This window comes from Gossypium hirsutum, chromosome A07, assembly GCF_007990345.1.
Source record: "Gossypium hirsutum isolate 1008001.06 chromosome A07, Gossypium_hirsutum_v2.1, whole genome shotgun sequence".
In the NCBI taxonomy this organism is placed as follows: domain Eukaryota; kingdom Viridiplantae; phylum Streptophyta; class Magnoliopsida; order Malvales; family Malvaceae; genus Gossypium; species Gossypium hirsutum.
This window is the reverse complement of record NC_053430.1, coordinates 6,262,286-6,278,816: the sequence shown is the minus strand read 5'-3', so window position 1 is coordinate 6,278,816 and position 16,531 is coordinate 6,262,286. Positions and strand designations below refer to the sequence as shown.

General features: G+C 31.2%; 1 long non-coding RNA gene across 1 annotated transcript; it reads right to left on the bottom strand.

Annotated features, from left to right (window-relative positions):
- Nucleotides 1-1,530: 1,530 nt before the first annotated feature.
- On the bottom strand, nt 1,531-2,474 carry LOC121232034 (uncharacterized). The gene is made up of 2 exons (XR_005930251.1): nt 2,126-2,474; nt 1,531-1,863 (listed from the first exon to the last, which is right to left on the bottom strand). It is a non-coding gene; the product is annotated as an uncharacterized lncRNA (long non-coding RNA).
- Nucleotides 2,475-16,531: the final 14,057 nt, after the last annotated feature.

The window sequence follows — 16,531 nt, the reverse complement described above, 5'->3', positions numbered from 1 at the left end:
TAAACCACACTATGAACTTCACAAGTGAATAAATCCATAAACAAAATCTAAGATATATTCAACTTGGGTCTTGTCTGATGTATTATCAGTCTAGACAAATGCACCTATGTCTCTATCTTTCTAGAAGTCATCTGCTCTGATATGTAAGACAAGGTATCTCCCTAATTGGACTTGATAGATGGCATAATAGTCAATTGAATCAATTTTCTCAATTTTGATTCTTCAGACTATGAACCATTTATGTTACCTACTAATATAAGTTATCTTCTCGAATTATGATCCGACCACATAATACAACAAAATATTAGTTAAACATTACATAATCGGTGAACCAATATTTGCTCATACATTTTTATTTGCCTGCAAAAATCATTGAGGACAAATACAAAAGATAATAACGTAAATGATGAAATTTTATTTAACTAATTTGGTCAAAAATTTACAAGCATATATGACGAATAACTACACTAAGGGCACTAGATCCCAACAGTCTCTCACTTGCCCTAGTGAAGTAGATAACTCATATTTTGCATGCACATACGTTCTACATGTTTCTCAAAACTCTTAACAACCAAAGTCTTGATAAATGGACCCACAAGGTTGTTCTCAAATGCGACTTCAACTACATCCACTATTTCATTTGTCAACACCTCTCATATAATATGATATTTTTCATCAATGTTTTTTTCCTATTTATGATTTCCAGTTTCCTTGGTGTTAGCTATGTCGCACTGTTATACGATGTGATAGTTTTCTCCATAACAAGAATGACTTCGAGATCTATGAGGAACTTTTGAAGCCAGACTACTTTTTGTTGCCTCAAAATCAACCACATATTCGGCCACCACAATGGAGTTAGTAGTACAAATCTACTTGACACTTTTCCACATTATGGCCCCACTTCCTAGACAAATATACAACCTGATGTCGATTTCCTTAAATCTTGGCAGATTTGAAAGTCGAATCCTTATGTCCAATGGGAGTTAAATCCCCTCTAGAATATACAAGCATACAATCTTCCATTTTCAGTAAATACTTGAGTATATGCTTAATTGATTGTTAACATTTTGGACTAGGACTCGTCTAATATCGACTTGAGTATATTCTTAATTGATTGCTAATATTTTATGCATAACATAACATACATGAGACTTCCTGCAACTAAAGCATGAGGAACCTTTCTCATATACTTTCTTTCTTCTATTGTCTTAAGACAATCATCCAAAGAAAGATGGAAGCCCGATACAAAAGATTGTGTACCTTTCTTTGAATCGGCCATAGCAAAACATTCCAATATATTATTTATGTCTGAATCTTGCGATAAAGCATTAAGGATTCGAATTCTAAGGGCATAGATAGCTTCACCCAAATCCTTCATACTAAACTATTGAATTAATCCAAAATTAAATTCTCAGCTTAGCTCCTATTTTTACTCTTATCCATTTTAGAAATTGATCGCTAACACTTAAATTTTCTATTTATATTTGATCTAAAATGTATTTAGAATTTTTTTCATGAATCTATCATATAAAAAAAATTAAAGATGAGACTTTATTCAATGACAAGATTGAGATTTTAAAAAATTTAAAATCTCAAATTCGAGTTATAAGCAGGCCAATTTGCCCGGGTCCACATCAAAGAATAAATAAACCTAAGAATAAAAGTCCAATTACAGTCCAAAAATTCAAGGCCCAAGTGGCCCAAAATCAAAATAGTTTCAGAAACCTTAGGTTTCTTAGGTGCGCCGCAGCCAACACCCCCATGTACGGCCTCCGTGCGCCCAAAGCCTGGCTCTGTACCCTCCGTGCCGCCACGTGCGCCTCCGTACGCCTCACACCAAGTGCCAGCACACGCTCACCGTACCTGCACACCAAACGCAAGAAGACAACAAACGCGAGAAAATAGCAGAAAATTGTATTTTTTTTATTTCTTCTCTCGGCTATAAAGCCTAAAGAGAATCACCTGTATTTTTTTTACGCGCACACTGCGAATACTAAAATACACAAGGTGTTTTCCGATTCAAAAATCTCTAAATGCTTTACTTCCTTTAGTTTCATTTTTCTGGATTTGTGATTCTTATATGCGAAAGAAAAATAAGAAAAAAAAAAGATGAAAAGGGGCTTACCTTGTAAATGCGCCATGGGTCACCTTCTACTTTGTTGAAATCGAAGTCAGGGGGAGACCTTAAGGCTAAAAATCTCGTCCTCTAGGCTTGAATGTGCAGGTGGTTGTTTGGGGGATGGGAATCGATGGATGAGAGGGGATCTAGGGTTTGTCAAATGAGAAGAAAGGGGGGGTAAGGTGGATCGGCCGAATTTGGTTGATTTTAGTCATTTTAAAGGAGTAAAAACAGCGTCGTTTTAAGCCTGCTTCAATGGCTCCCAAAACGGTGTCGTTTAGGCCAACCCATTTTGACCCTACCTGATGGCCCCCGGGATCCGCGCGCTCCTAGCGGAGAGGAATAATTGCGTGATAAGCCCTTCCCCTTTTACGTTGTTTTTCAATCAGCTTACATTTGTATTTCTTTTGTTTTTTTTTTAAATTTTCCCTGTAATTTGCGCATGTTTGCACTTTGGTCCGTGCCTCAGCGCTGCGTTTTGGGGTCTGGATTATTTCCAGATTTGGTCCCTGCGCATTTGCACATGTTGCACGCGGGTCCTTTTTTTATTTTAATGGTTCATTTCATTTATAATTTTGTCCCTTCCATTTTTATTCTATTTTGATTGAGTTTCCTTTTTATTTATCTTATGGCTCATTATTATTTTTTAAGATACATTCAACATTTTTTATCCTTGCTTACTTATTTTTTTTTAATATTTTAAGTTACTTTAATGATTTTGATTTTGTTTTTTAAAATCACTATTGTAATGTTTTTTTTACACTATAATACATATATATATACTTTATAATAAAGTTAATGTTATTTCATACATATAATGGTTTTTGACTCCATCCACATATTTTAACATATATTTTTTTGTTATTTTAATATGTTTTGTATACATGTTTTACATATTGTTTGAATTATCTTTATACTTTTATATATATATGTTTGATCTATACACATTACTAATTCCATGTATTTTATACCTATATTTCTCTTTGTACATAAAAGTATGTTTTCAATTCTATTTTATAATAAAATTAATTCAATCTTAAATGAATTATTAATTTTATGTCATTTTCACAAATAATTATTCTCAAATCAATTTATATGTATATATACTTTGTAAATCTATTATATATATTTATTAAGATTATATTTTACTATGTCTTCTTGCTATTCTTTTTATATATATATAATTCAAATTTTCCTCTATTGAACATATTTTAATAAATGTTTTTAACATTTCATAATTCAAAAAAATAATTTATTCTATAATTCATTTTCTAATGATTGTATGTATATATTTAGTTTGTTTTCACAAATATTTTCTAATTTATCAATTCATCAATGCATATATCGTGTTCATCATTATTTTAAATTTGCCTTATACCATAGTTTTGTTTTTTTTTTATCATTTATTTTGGATATTTTGTATTGATTGTAATGTACTAGGCTATGTATGTTATTGTGGCACATTATTTTCGTTTTTGTATTACTATATCAGTTATTTCCCATGCATGATTGAAATTGGGTTATATTTTTTAGGTTAGTTATACTTAATTGTTTATTTCGTTAGTTGATTAAATAAGACACATTATCCTCATTCATCAAGTATTGTATCTTATGTGTGCATATTATCCCATATCATTATTTTCTACTTGGTTTACGAAATGTGATTTTATAAGGTCCAAATATTTAAGATTAATTTCGTTTTATTTCAAGTCGAATTAACACGTTTTAAGCTAGTTTTATAATTTTACATTAAAAAATTCCTTAAAACAAAGGCAACGTTCGAAGTTTGAAAATTCGGGGAATCGTGCCCTATCGTGCTGGGTTGCAATTTCTCGTTTGTTCAAAATAATCGAATATTCCTTTGGAATTTCACTCATGTCTTTAAAAATTCCTTAAAACGAAGGAAATGTTCGATGTTTGGCAATTCAAGGAATCGTGCCCTATCGTAATGGGTTGCAATTTCCCGTCTGTTCAAAATAATTGAATATTCCTTTTGAATTTCACTTGTGTTTTCTAAATTCTAAGGAGAGGCAAGGTTCAATGTCTGGAAATTCGAGGAACCGTGCCCTACCGTGCTAGGTTTCGGTTTTTTTGTTGGACTAAATAATTGGGCATCCTTTTGTAATTTTCAACGTATAAACTTTTGGAACTTGAAATTTATTGTGTTTTCGAGGGTATAAAGGATCGTGTCCTACCGTGCTGGATGTGATGTTGTATTCCTTTGAAATAAGAGAGTTTTGATGACCAATTTGGGCTATTCAAATGTGTAACGTCCCCTAACCCTATACCGTCACTGAAACAGGGTTACGAAACATTACCAGTCAGTACAGTCCAATTCCTGGTCATTAATTAAAATAAATATTCACACACATCCTAGTTTTAAGATGTCGTCCCTTTAATGGGCCCTCGCGGACCAATATGAACAGTAAATTCAATTCGGGACTAATTTAGAATCACTACGAATTTTTAGTAAATTTCAAAATTCATACTACATACCGTTGCCAACCATAATTTACTCATTTCATCAATACTTCTACAACCTAACTGACTCTCACAAAACATCCTAGGTACATGCCATTACCAATACTCAACATATTTTACCTCATTGAATTCGGGATCGGCTTGGGATGCTGATTCAACAATCTAGCCTTAGCTTAATCTGCGCACGGAAACAAACCGTACGCTGAGTATACACTCAGTGGTATTTCTATAATCTGAACACTTAAACAATTATAAAACATATTAATTTATATATATTGAACTATTCAAACTCAATGAGAATTCAAACATTCACTTTCCAATCAATGTTTTGGTCTACTTTAAATTTCATATCATTTATTATTTTTCAATAACAATTAATCAGTCAGTAATGTTCATTAACACTCAGAACAATTATTTATTCAGTAACAGTCAGTTATTCTATAATGACCTGAAATTCACGGGCACCGGAAAAGTGAGTTATAGGGCCTTTGTCTTAGTGAAATAAGTTCGAAAATAATTATTAAAAATATTTATGAGCCTAGTGGTGTGTCTAATTAGGATCTAATTAAGTGAATTTAGCTTAATTTAGAGTAAGTAATAAAAGGATTAAATTGAATAAAGGGTAAAAGTTTAATTATAAAGCAATAGAAAATAAAAGGATTAAAATGGCAATTAAGCCATTGACTACAAATGAGGTGGCATATTGGTGAAATAAAATCAAAGATTTTTTTTAGGTTTTATATATTATAATGATTATTATTATGGTTTTATATTAAATTGTTATGATTATTTAATTGATAATATATTATAAATAAATTAAATAGAAGACAATTGTATGGTAATAAAATATACATGTGTAAGAATTGTATTGGTACATTTGTAATTTAAATATTTAATTACTTATAATTTAAGTATAAAGATATTTTATAATTATTAATTGTATTAATTAAATCATGAGATTTTTATTTAATAAGCAAATTAGATAATGACATTTGTAATAATATAAATATGTACACTTGTTATATAATTATTAATTTACTTAATATTAAAGTAAAAGATATTTTAATATATTATATTAATATTATATTATGTTAATAAAATAATAAAGTATAAAAGAATTAAAGAAATAAAGAAACAAAAGCGAATAGAAACAGAATTGAAAACGGGAAGCAGGGGAGAAAAAGAGAAAGAAAAAGGGAAAGAAAAATAAAAGAGAAAACTAAGGATTTGAAGCTTGGAGTTAATTTGGTAAGTCAATTAAGTTCTTTTTAGTTAATTTTGATGTTTTAGGAGCTTTGAAACAAGATTTTGATGAAATTAAGTTGATAGTTCAAGAGTTCATATGTTTCCAAGTAGGGTTCATGTTGGAAAAATTATGGAATTAGGGATTTAATTGAATGAATTCTAAGTTAGAATTGATTAAGGGATTAAATTGTAAACTAGGCTATAAGTTTTATGTTGTAGGGACTAAATTGAATACATTTCGAAATTAGGGAAATATGCTGGAAATTTTATAGTTAAATATAAGTTTAGACAAAATTTGAATAGAAAAAGAGAGTGAATTGGATTAAGAAAATAATTAAGTTTAGTTAGGATTAAATTGGGAATAAGGTAGGAGTTGTTTAGAAATTTAATTATTTATTATAATTAATGCTGTAAATAATAATGTAAATTACTATTATTTTCGTAGCCAACAAAGAACCTGAAGCATCGGCATCGAAAGGAAAGGAGAAAGTCATCGAGAACTAAAACGGGAGAATTACGGTGTGTATTACTATAATTCAAATTTTAATTATTATTGATTGCTGAAATTTTAATTGTTATGTATGGTAAATAAGACTTGAGGTAAGTATGTGAAATTGATATGAATATTGAGTGAAAATGAAAGTGATATAAATTGAATCAAATTGAATTGAATAAGTGAATTATGGAATATGTGATTATTTGAAAAGTGTATTGATTGAAAATAAATAAATTGTGACAAATGTATGGTGTTGATGGTATACACTTGTGTGAAAATTAATTTGTATATGAATTAAGATAATAAATATTTGAATTGAATGAGTATTGAAAATTTTTGTGTAAATGAAATTGAAATTAGAAAAAGTAAAATAATACCCTATTAACTTGTCGGACTAGATTCGATACAAATGGCATGCCATTGGATTTGTGATGTGATGAAGAAATTGTAGTTCGGCCGAGAGGATGTTTCTGTTATTATATACTTCGGTTTATCCGAATAGGCATTTAATGCCTTATTGGTGTGTTTGGGAGGATATATTATACCGGTGTGTTATGGAGGATTTACAATATTCCTGGTGTGTTTGGGTTGGATATTCTGGTGTGTTTGGATGGAATCCGCGTATCTGTCATAGTCCGAGCTTTGTTAATAGGGTAAATAATTGAAATGAAATTTTGAAAATGAGATTATTTGTTTTAGCACTATTGAAAAGTACGAGAAAGAATGTATGAACTAAATTATGAATTGAGTTAGTATGAGAAAAATAAATTATGAATTTAAGATTTATGAAGTAAAATAATTATATATAAAAGTAGTTTAAATAATTATAAAATTTATGGTTGATGTTTGTAATTTATTAATATTAAATAGTCTTGATTTATAGTAATACCACTGAGTATATCCATACTCAGCGTACGGTTGTTTCCGTGCGCAGGTTAGTAGAAGTCAAGTGTTTCGGCTCAGCATCCAGAACAATCCCGACTCCAACACAAATTTGGTGATGTATATTTTTCTTTTGGGTAAAGGTGGCATGTACATAGGTGTTATTTAGTCACTTGAATATGTATATTACTTTGGGTAGTGAAGGATGAATTATAAAATTTAGATGGTTAAATGAAATGGTAAGGAAAGTACATGATATTTTGATACATGAACATTAAGTTGTTAAATGAATGAAGTTTTTAATCAATTTTGAATGATGCTATGATAGTTATTAAGTTAAATTTTGTTAATGATATAAATATTAGTTATATGAATGTGAAATATTGGTGTTAGTTGTTTTAGTTTGAATTTGCTGGAGGTTTAGGTAAAAATAAGCAGAAATATTGCCGAAATTTTTATAAAAAAAAATTTGGAATACTCGAACAAGTCCCGTTCTACTTTTAATACGTGTTTGAACTTCGAGAGTTCAAGATAGGGACTTAATTATTATATTATACTATGAAAGTTATATTAATTGTAAATTATTCGTAAGTTGTCTGATATGTCCGGTAATGCCTCATAACCTCGTTCCGGTAACAGTTTGGGGTTAGAGGGTGTTACATATTCGGTAACAATCAGTTATTCAATAATAACCAATTATTCAATATCGATCAATTGATCGGTTATCCAGTAACAATCAATTATTCAGTAAAATCAGATATTCAGTAACAATTAAGTTATTCAGTAACAGTCATTCATTCAGCGACAATCAGTTATTCAGTAATGATCAATTATTCAGTAATATTCAGTTATTCAGTACCAGTCTAATATCCACTAACAGTCAATTATCCGGTAACAGTCAATTATTCAGTAATAATAAGTTATTTTATACCTTTATTTACCCCTATTAACATGACTCGGACTCAGACGGATATACAGATCCAACCAACACACCAGTACAGTACATAGTGCCTCATCGGCCGAAGCCGAAACAGTAGCAGTAACAGTAGCAGTACGGTACACAGGGTACCTCATCGGAACAAATCCGGAACAGTAACAGTAACAGTATTCAACACACAAAGTGCTGAATCGATAACGGTAACAGTAACAGTAGTCGACACATAAGTGCGTGATCAGTAGGCCGGCAAAAACCCGTACTCTTTCATATCCTATGGCATGCCAACTATATCTGACTAGCCCGACTAGTTAATAGGGTATTTAATTCACTTTTCAGTTTTCAATTAATTCATATTTTAATTAATTAACTATATATTTTAAATTAAATATAATTTCATTCACTTTTCACTAATAAATATTCAATTTCACAATAATCACATTTTTCTATCAATTTCATCACACTTCCAACTACATATATTTTCCAATATAACAAATATTTATTATTCAATTTCCACATCAATATTCATTTCAATTCAAACATTCACATATATTCATAAATCAATTCAATATAATCAATATTCAATCCAATTCAAATAATCATCTCAAAAAACCTACTACATATATATATTAATTAATAAATCCAACAATTTAAGTATTAAGTTTGGATTATAGAAATACAAACCTTAATTTCCGAGCTAACTCCCTTTGACTTTGTCTTGTCCTTTCTTAGCCGAGATTTCTGGTACCACATTGACTACGAAAGTAATACAATTCATAATCATTAATACATTACTAATTTATATCTTGAGTTACAGAATTCTAAATTAAGATCCTGTAATTTCTCCTGAAACTAGAGTCACAAATCTTCTTACCATAAAATTTTTAGAATTTTTCGTTTAGCTATTAAGTACAGTTTATTCTTTAAATTCACCCCTGTTCTGCTGTCTGACAGTTCCGACCCTTCTTCATTAAAAATTAATTATCTCACAGTACAGAATTCGGATAATATTCCCGTTGATTTCTCCTGAAAATAGACTCATTAGGATTCTAAACATATAACTTTAAGCCTCTAATTATTTTTCTCCAATTTTTGGTGATTTTCCAAATTCAGAACAGGGAAACCCAAATTCATTCTGACATTATCTCACAAAACTCATTATATCTCATAATTTACAATTCAATTGCTTACACCGTTTCTCTATAAGAAATTAAACTCAATAAGATTTAATTTCATATTTTATTCATCCTCTAATTCAATTTCTACAATTTTTGGTGATTTTTCAAACTTAGACTACTGCTGCTGTCCCAAACAGTCTTAATGCAAAATGTTGATTTTCTACTTTAATTTCAATTTAATCATAACTAAATTCACTTACTTTTCTATCTTAATTCATACTTTATTTCTACTCAATTTTTAACCAAACTTAGACATAATTATCTATTTTTCATCATAAAACCATAATTTCGAAATTCTTTCAATTTAGTCCTTAAAGCATAAAACTTATGAATCACTTTACAATTCAATCCTTATTTCATTTCTAACTTGAATTTCTATCAATTTAGCCCTTAATTCATATTTTTGTTCAACAAGAACAATGTCTTATAATCAACTATCTTACAATATATCAACTTAACTTCATCAAAACCTTGTTCTAAAGTTTCTAAAACATAAAAATTAAGTAAAAAGAGCTAAATTGACTTACCTATTTAAGCTTCAAGCATCAAACTCCAAATTTTCCCTTTTTTTTTCTTTCCTTTTTTTTCCTTCTTTCCTTCCCTTATTTCGTCCCTGCTCTCTGTTCTTTCTCCTTTCTTTTTCTTTTTGTTTCTTTTTTCCGTTTACTTTACTATATATATATATATATAATATAATAATAATTCTTATATTATAAGTAATTATATAATTGTATTACACATGTATGTATTTAATTCATTACACATGTATATTTTATTACCATACATTTGTCAACTTGTAATTTATTTCATAATAAATATCAATTTAATAAAAATAACATTAATAAATATTAAATGTAAAAACCATAATAAATAATAATAATTTAATATACATATTTATGCATAAAAATTTGTTGCCTCACTTAGGACAAATGGCATAATTACCATTTTGGTCCTCTTTATTTTCTTTTAATCTACAATTAAATTTTCACACTTTATTCAATTTGGTTCTTTTACTTAATTACTCTTAACTAAATTAAATTCACTTAATTAAACTCTAATTAACCACTCATTTTACTTCGTAAATATTTTTAATAAATATTTATGAATCCGTTTTTTAAAAACGGAGACACGAAAATACACTTTTCCGGTAACAATAAAATTTGGGTCGTTACAAAATGTTTATAAAAGGAACCACATTTCAAAAAAAAAATTTAAATCTTAGACATAAGAACAGTATTTAATCGATTTGGTACCGATTTTAGGCGTAGTGAGGGTGCTAATCCTCCCTCATACGTAACCGACTCCTGAACCCATTTTCTCAAATTTACGTAGGCCAAAATGGATTTCAACGAGATAAAATATTTTATTAGGTGATCCAATCACACCTACATAAAAGGATTGTGGCGACTCCATATTTCGTTTTAAAAGTCGATCCCCCGTTTTTCAAAAAAAAAGTTTCGACACGAGTCATACATTATGTATCAACTTTCTTTTAGATTTATTGTTATTAGTCTAGTTAAATAAATAGAATTGAGTTAATCATTTAATTTAATACTTGTTTATGCTTTAATAATAATAATAATAATCATTATATCAACCCTGGCTGCTATTGTCTTGTCAAATTTGTAAAGGAATTTTGGTGGTAATTGAATAAATTTAGATTTGAATTTGAGATTCAATCACTATCTCAATTGAAGAGCTCTAATCTAAAATTAATATTATTATTTTATGTATGTTTTATTTTATTTTAAAGTGATCTCCCTCGTCTACTAGTTGGGGGTATCACATATTTATATAATCTCATTAAACTTAATTTCAAACTAATTCCAAAATATATTCCTCACAAAAGCTTCCAAAATATATATAGTTAAAAAATAAAATGAAATTTAACTAACCAAACGGTGGTATTTGATTGTGCTGGTAACGTTAATGTTTTGAGTTTTTTATTATTTAAATTCGAGTTTTTATGTGTAATTATTATATATGAGCGTTTTTCATATTTACTCAAAGTTTAAATGTATCATGTGTAAGTTTTGTTTGGATATATTTCAGATTTCAATTTAATTTTATTTTGTGTAATTTCTAGTTATCGTTATTGGGACATTTATTATTTATAATTGTTGTTGCTGTTAGAATTAAGTGACCCGAATTCTTATTTAATAAAATACGATGGAAAATAAAATAAAAGTAAAATCCATATAGAACTAGACTTCTTTTTTTTATTTTAGAATAAGGTTTTTAAACCTTATTAAACTCCATCTATATTATATTGATTAGGATAAGGTGTTTCAATCCTACTAGAATATGGCTTTACAAGCCTATAAATAGACATATTCTATTCCTCTTGTATTGGATTCAAATTTTCGATATAGTGAATTTTCTTCTCCTCTGCCCGTGGTTTTTTTCCCGAAAGGGTTTCCACGTAAAATTTGTGTGTTTTTTATTTTTTTATTTTTTTATTTTTTTTATTTTTCTCTAATTTGTATCAGAGCTTCCGGGTTGTTCATCTCAATCACAGTAATGGCGTCTTTAAAGTATGAAATTTCTCTGTTGGATCACAACACCAGATTTACTTTGTGGCAGATTAAGATGCAAGCAGTTCTTGCGTAGATGGATCTGGAGAATGCCCTGCTAGGGATAGATAAGATGCCTTCAACATTAACAGATGAAGAGAAGAAGCGTAAGGATCGAAAGGAGTTAACACAATTACATCTGCATTTGTCCAACGAAATTTTACAGGATGTGATGAAAGAGAAGACTGTCGCTGCATTATGGAAGAGGTTAGAACAAATATGTATGTCGAAAACTCTAACAAGCAAGTTGCATATGAAGCAGCGTCTTTATGCTCATCGTTTGGAGGAAGGTGCGTCTGTACACGAACACTTAACAGTGTTTAAAGAAATTCTCTCAAACTTGGAGGCCATGAAGGTTCAATATGATAAGGAAGATCTAGGGTTATTCTACTTTGTTCGTTGCCCCCGTCTTATTCAACCTTTAGAGACACGATTTTATATAGCCGCGAGTCTCTCACAATTGATGAGGTTTATGATTCTTTAACCTCGTATGATAAGATAAAGCATCTTGTGGTTAAACCCGACTCTCAGGGAGAGGGTCTCATTATTCGTGGGAGATAAGATCGGAATACTGATGATGATTGTGGTAGGACACAGGAACGGAATCCTCGTGGTAAATCTAAAGATAGATCGAAGTCTTCAAACAGAGGTAAAACTTGTAACTTCTGCCAGAAAAAAGGGCAAATTAAATCTGAGTGCTATAAGCTACAAAATAATATTAAAAGGGAGGTTGCGAATCAAAAGGGAAAACAACCAGAAAATTCTGGTGAAGCTGATGTTGTAGAAGACTACAACGATGGTGAACTTCTAGTTGCTTCTGTCAATGATTCTAAAGTAACCGATGAGTAGATACTTGATTCAGGCTGCACCTTCCACATGAGTCCCAATCGGGATTGGTTTACAACTTACGAAACAGTGTCTGAAGATGTTGTTTTGATGGGAAATAATGCTTCGTGTAAAATCACAAGTGTTGGAACAATTAAAGTTAAGATGTTTGATGGAGTTGTCAGAACACTTAGTGACATACGGCATGTTCTAGAATTGAAAAGAAATTTAATTTCGTTGAGTACTCTTGATTCAAAAGGGTACGATACTTAGTTGAAAGTGGGGTTTTAAAGATTTCCAAATGGTCCCTTGTTGTGATGAAAGGGCAGAGAAAGATTGCCAAGTTATATGTTTTGCAGGGTTCTACTGTTACTGGTGATGCAGCTGCCATTTCCTCTTCCTTGTCAGATGATGATATTACTAAACTTTGGCATATGCGCCTAGGGCATATGAATGAGAATGGCATGGCAGAATTGAGCAAAAAAGGACTTCTTGATGGGTAAGGAATTTGCAAACTGAATTTCTGTGAGCACTGTGTTTTTGGGAAGCAAAAGAGAGTTCGTTTCACTAGAGGAATCCATAACGCGAAGGAAACATTGGAGTATATTCATTTTGATCTGTGGGGCCCATCCAGAGTGCCTTCGAGAGGTGGAGCTAATTATATGCTAACCTTTAGTAATGATTTTTCCAGAAAAGTTTGGGCGTTCTTCCTGAAGCAGAAAAGTGATGTGTTTTCCGCATTTAAGTCTTGGAAAATTATGATAGAAAAACAGACGGGAAAACAGATAAAATACCTTCGCACAGACAATGGCTTAGAGTTCTGTTCTGATGAGTTTAATAAATTGTGCAAGTCAGAAGGGATCATGAGACACTTGACAGTTCGTCATACTCCACAGCAAAACGGCGTTGCAGAACGAATGAACAGAACGATCATGGAGAAGGTTCGATGTATGTTGTCAAATGATACCTTACAGAAGTCATTTTGGGCAGAAGCAGCCTCTACTGCATGTTTTTTGATCAACCGATCTCCATCCGTTGCCATTGAGAAAAAGACTCCACAAGAGGTATGGTCTGGTAATCCTGCTAATTATTCTGATTTAAAGATTTTTGGATGTCCTGCGTATGCTCATATTGATAATGGAAAATTGGAACCGAGATCCATTAAATGCGTTTTTCTTAGTTATAAAGCTGGTGTAAAAGGTATAAGTTATGGTGTCCTGAAAATAGAAAAGTTGTGATTAGCAGAGATGTTGTTTTTTATGAAACTGCTATGCTACCTAACTTATCTCTTAAAGACTCTTCCAATAAAGAAAATCAAAAGCAGGTGGAGCATCAGATTAATATAGAGTCAACTCCTCAAGCCAGAACAAAAATTGAGAATAGAGTTGCTTCTTCACCACAATACTCTATCGCCAAAAATAGAACTAGAAGAGAAATTAAACTTCCAAAGAAGTATGCCGAGGCTGATCTAGTTGCTTATGCTTTAAATGTGGCTGAAGATATAGATGCGAATCAAGAGCCATCTAATTATTCTGAGGCGGTTAGCTGTAAAGACTCAGAAAAGTGGATGTTTGCTATGCAAAAAGAGATGGAATCACTCCACAAAAACAGAACATGGGACCTTGTGAAACTTCATAAAGGTAAAAAGGCTGTTCGTTGTAAATGGGAGCTTAAGAAGAAAGAAGGGACTCCAGGAGTTGAAGAACCCAGATATAAAGCAAGGCTTGTTGCAAAGGGTTACAGTCAAATTCTAGTAGTGGACTTCACAGATGTGTTCTCTCCAGTTGTTAAGCATAGTTCGATTCGAGCTTTACTTGGTATTGTGGCCATGCATGATTTGGAGCTTGAGCAGTTAGATGTAAAAACTGCATTTCTACATGGAGAACTTGAGAAGGATATTTACATGCAACAACCAGAGGGTTTTATAGTCTCAGAAAAAGAGGACTATGTTTGCTTACTGAGAAAGTCCCTTTACGGTTTGAAACAGTCACCAAGACAGTGGTACAAGAGGTTTGATTCCTTTATGACTTCTCATGATTTCAAAAGAAGTAGTTTAGACAGTTATGTTTACTTTAAGAAAAACAGTGATGGTTCTTTTATGTATCTACTTCTTTATGTTGATGACATGTTGATAGCAACAAAAGACAAAGGAGAGATAAGAAAGGTCAAAACCCAACTAAGTGAAGAATTTGAGATGAAAGATTTAGGACCAGCAAAGAAGATACTTGGTATGGAGATTCTCAGAGATAGAAAAGTAAGTAAATTGTACCTAGGTCAGAAAGGGTACATTGAGAAAGTTCTTTGCAGGTCCAATATGCAGAGTGCTAAGTGTGTTAGTACTCCTTTAGCAGCCCATTTCAGACTTTCATCGGCTTTGTCTCCACAATCAGATGATGAGATTGAGTACATGTCACATGTTCCATACTCTAGTGCAATGGGATCTCTCATGTATGCTATGGTTTGTTCACGTCCAGATTTATCATATGCAGTCAGTGCAGTTAGCAGATACATGGCAAATCCCGATAAAGAACATTGGAAAACAGTTCAGTGGATTTTAAGATACTTACGAGACACTACTGATGTTTGCTTACAGTTTGGAAAAACTAAAGATGGAGTCATAAGGCATGTTGATGCTGATTTTGCTGGAGACCTTGATAGAAGAAGATCACTCACAGGTTACGTCTTTACAATCGGAGGTTGTGCAATTAGTTGGAAATCCACTTTGCAAACTACAGTCGCTTTGTCTACCACTGAAGCTGAGTACATGGCGATTACTGAGGCTTGTAAAGAAGCTATTTGTTGAAGGGACTATTTAGTGAACTCAATGAAGACCTTCAAATCAGTACAGTATTTTGTGACAGTCAGAGTGTCATCTTCCTTACAAAAGATCAAATGTTTCATGAGAGAACAAAACATATTGATGTTCGGTATCATGTTGTTCGTGATATTATTGCTCGTGGTGATATTGTTGTGAGCAAAATTAGTACTCATGAAAATCCTGCAGATATGATGACTAAGTCACTTCCTATAACCAAGTTTGAGCATTGCTTAGACTTGGTTGGTGTTCATTGTTGAACTTAAACCCTTAAGGGGTTTTATGGAAGAGGTGGATAACTTGTTCATTAAAAGTTCGCGATGAAGAACTTGTTCATTAAAAGTTCGCGATGAAGAACTTGTGTCAAGGTGGAGATTGTTAGAATTAAGTGACCCGGATTCTTATTTAATAAAATACGATGGAAAATAAAATAAAAGTAAAATCCATATAGAACTAGACTTCTTTTATTTTATTTTAGAATAAGGTTTTTAAACCTTATTAAACTCCATCTATTTTATATTGATTAGGATAAGGTGTTTCAATCCTACTAGAATATGGCTTTACAAGTCTATAAATAGACATAGTCTATTCCTCTTGTATTGGATTCAAATTTTCGACATAGTGAATTTTCTTCTCCTCTGCCCGTGGTTTTTTTCTCGAAAGGGTTTCCACGTAAAATTTGTGTGTTCTTTATTTTTTTTATTTTTTTTATTTTTCTCAATTGCACTTGGCAAAACTAAAAGAAAATTGTACTATAATATACTCAAAATCTACTCTCTCTTTTTATAAAATATTTATCAGTATACCGAATAAAAAACACACTTCACTATATTTGAACCCTTATAATACCAATAACATAAACAGAGCTAAAGCTAAATTAATATCTACTTTTTTATTCTTTAGATCCATTTGAGGAGAATAAACCCAAAAGCACTTATGCATGTATGACATAGTGGATGACCCTACTTTATTGGGCTAAGGAA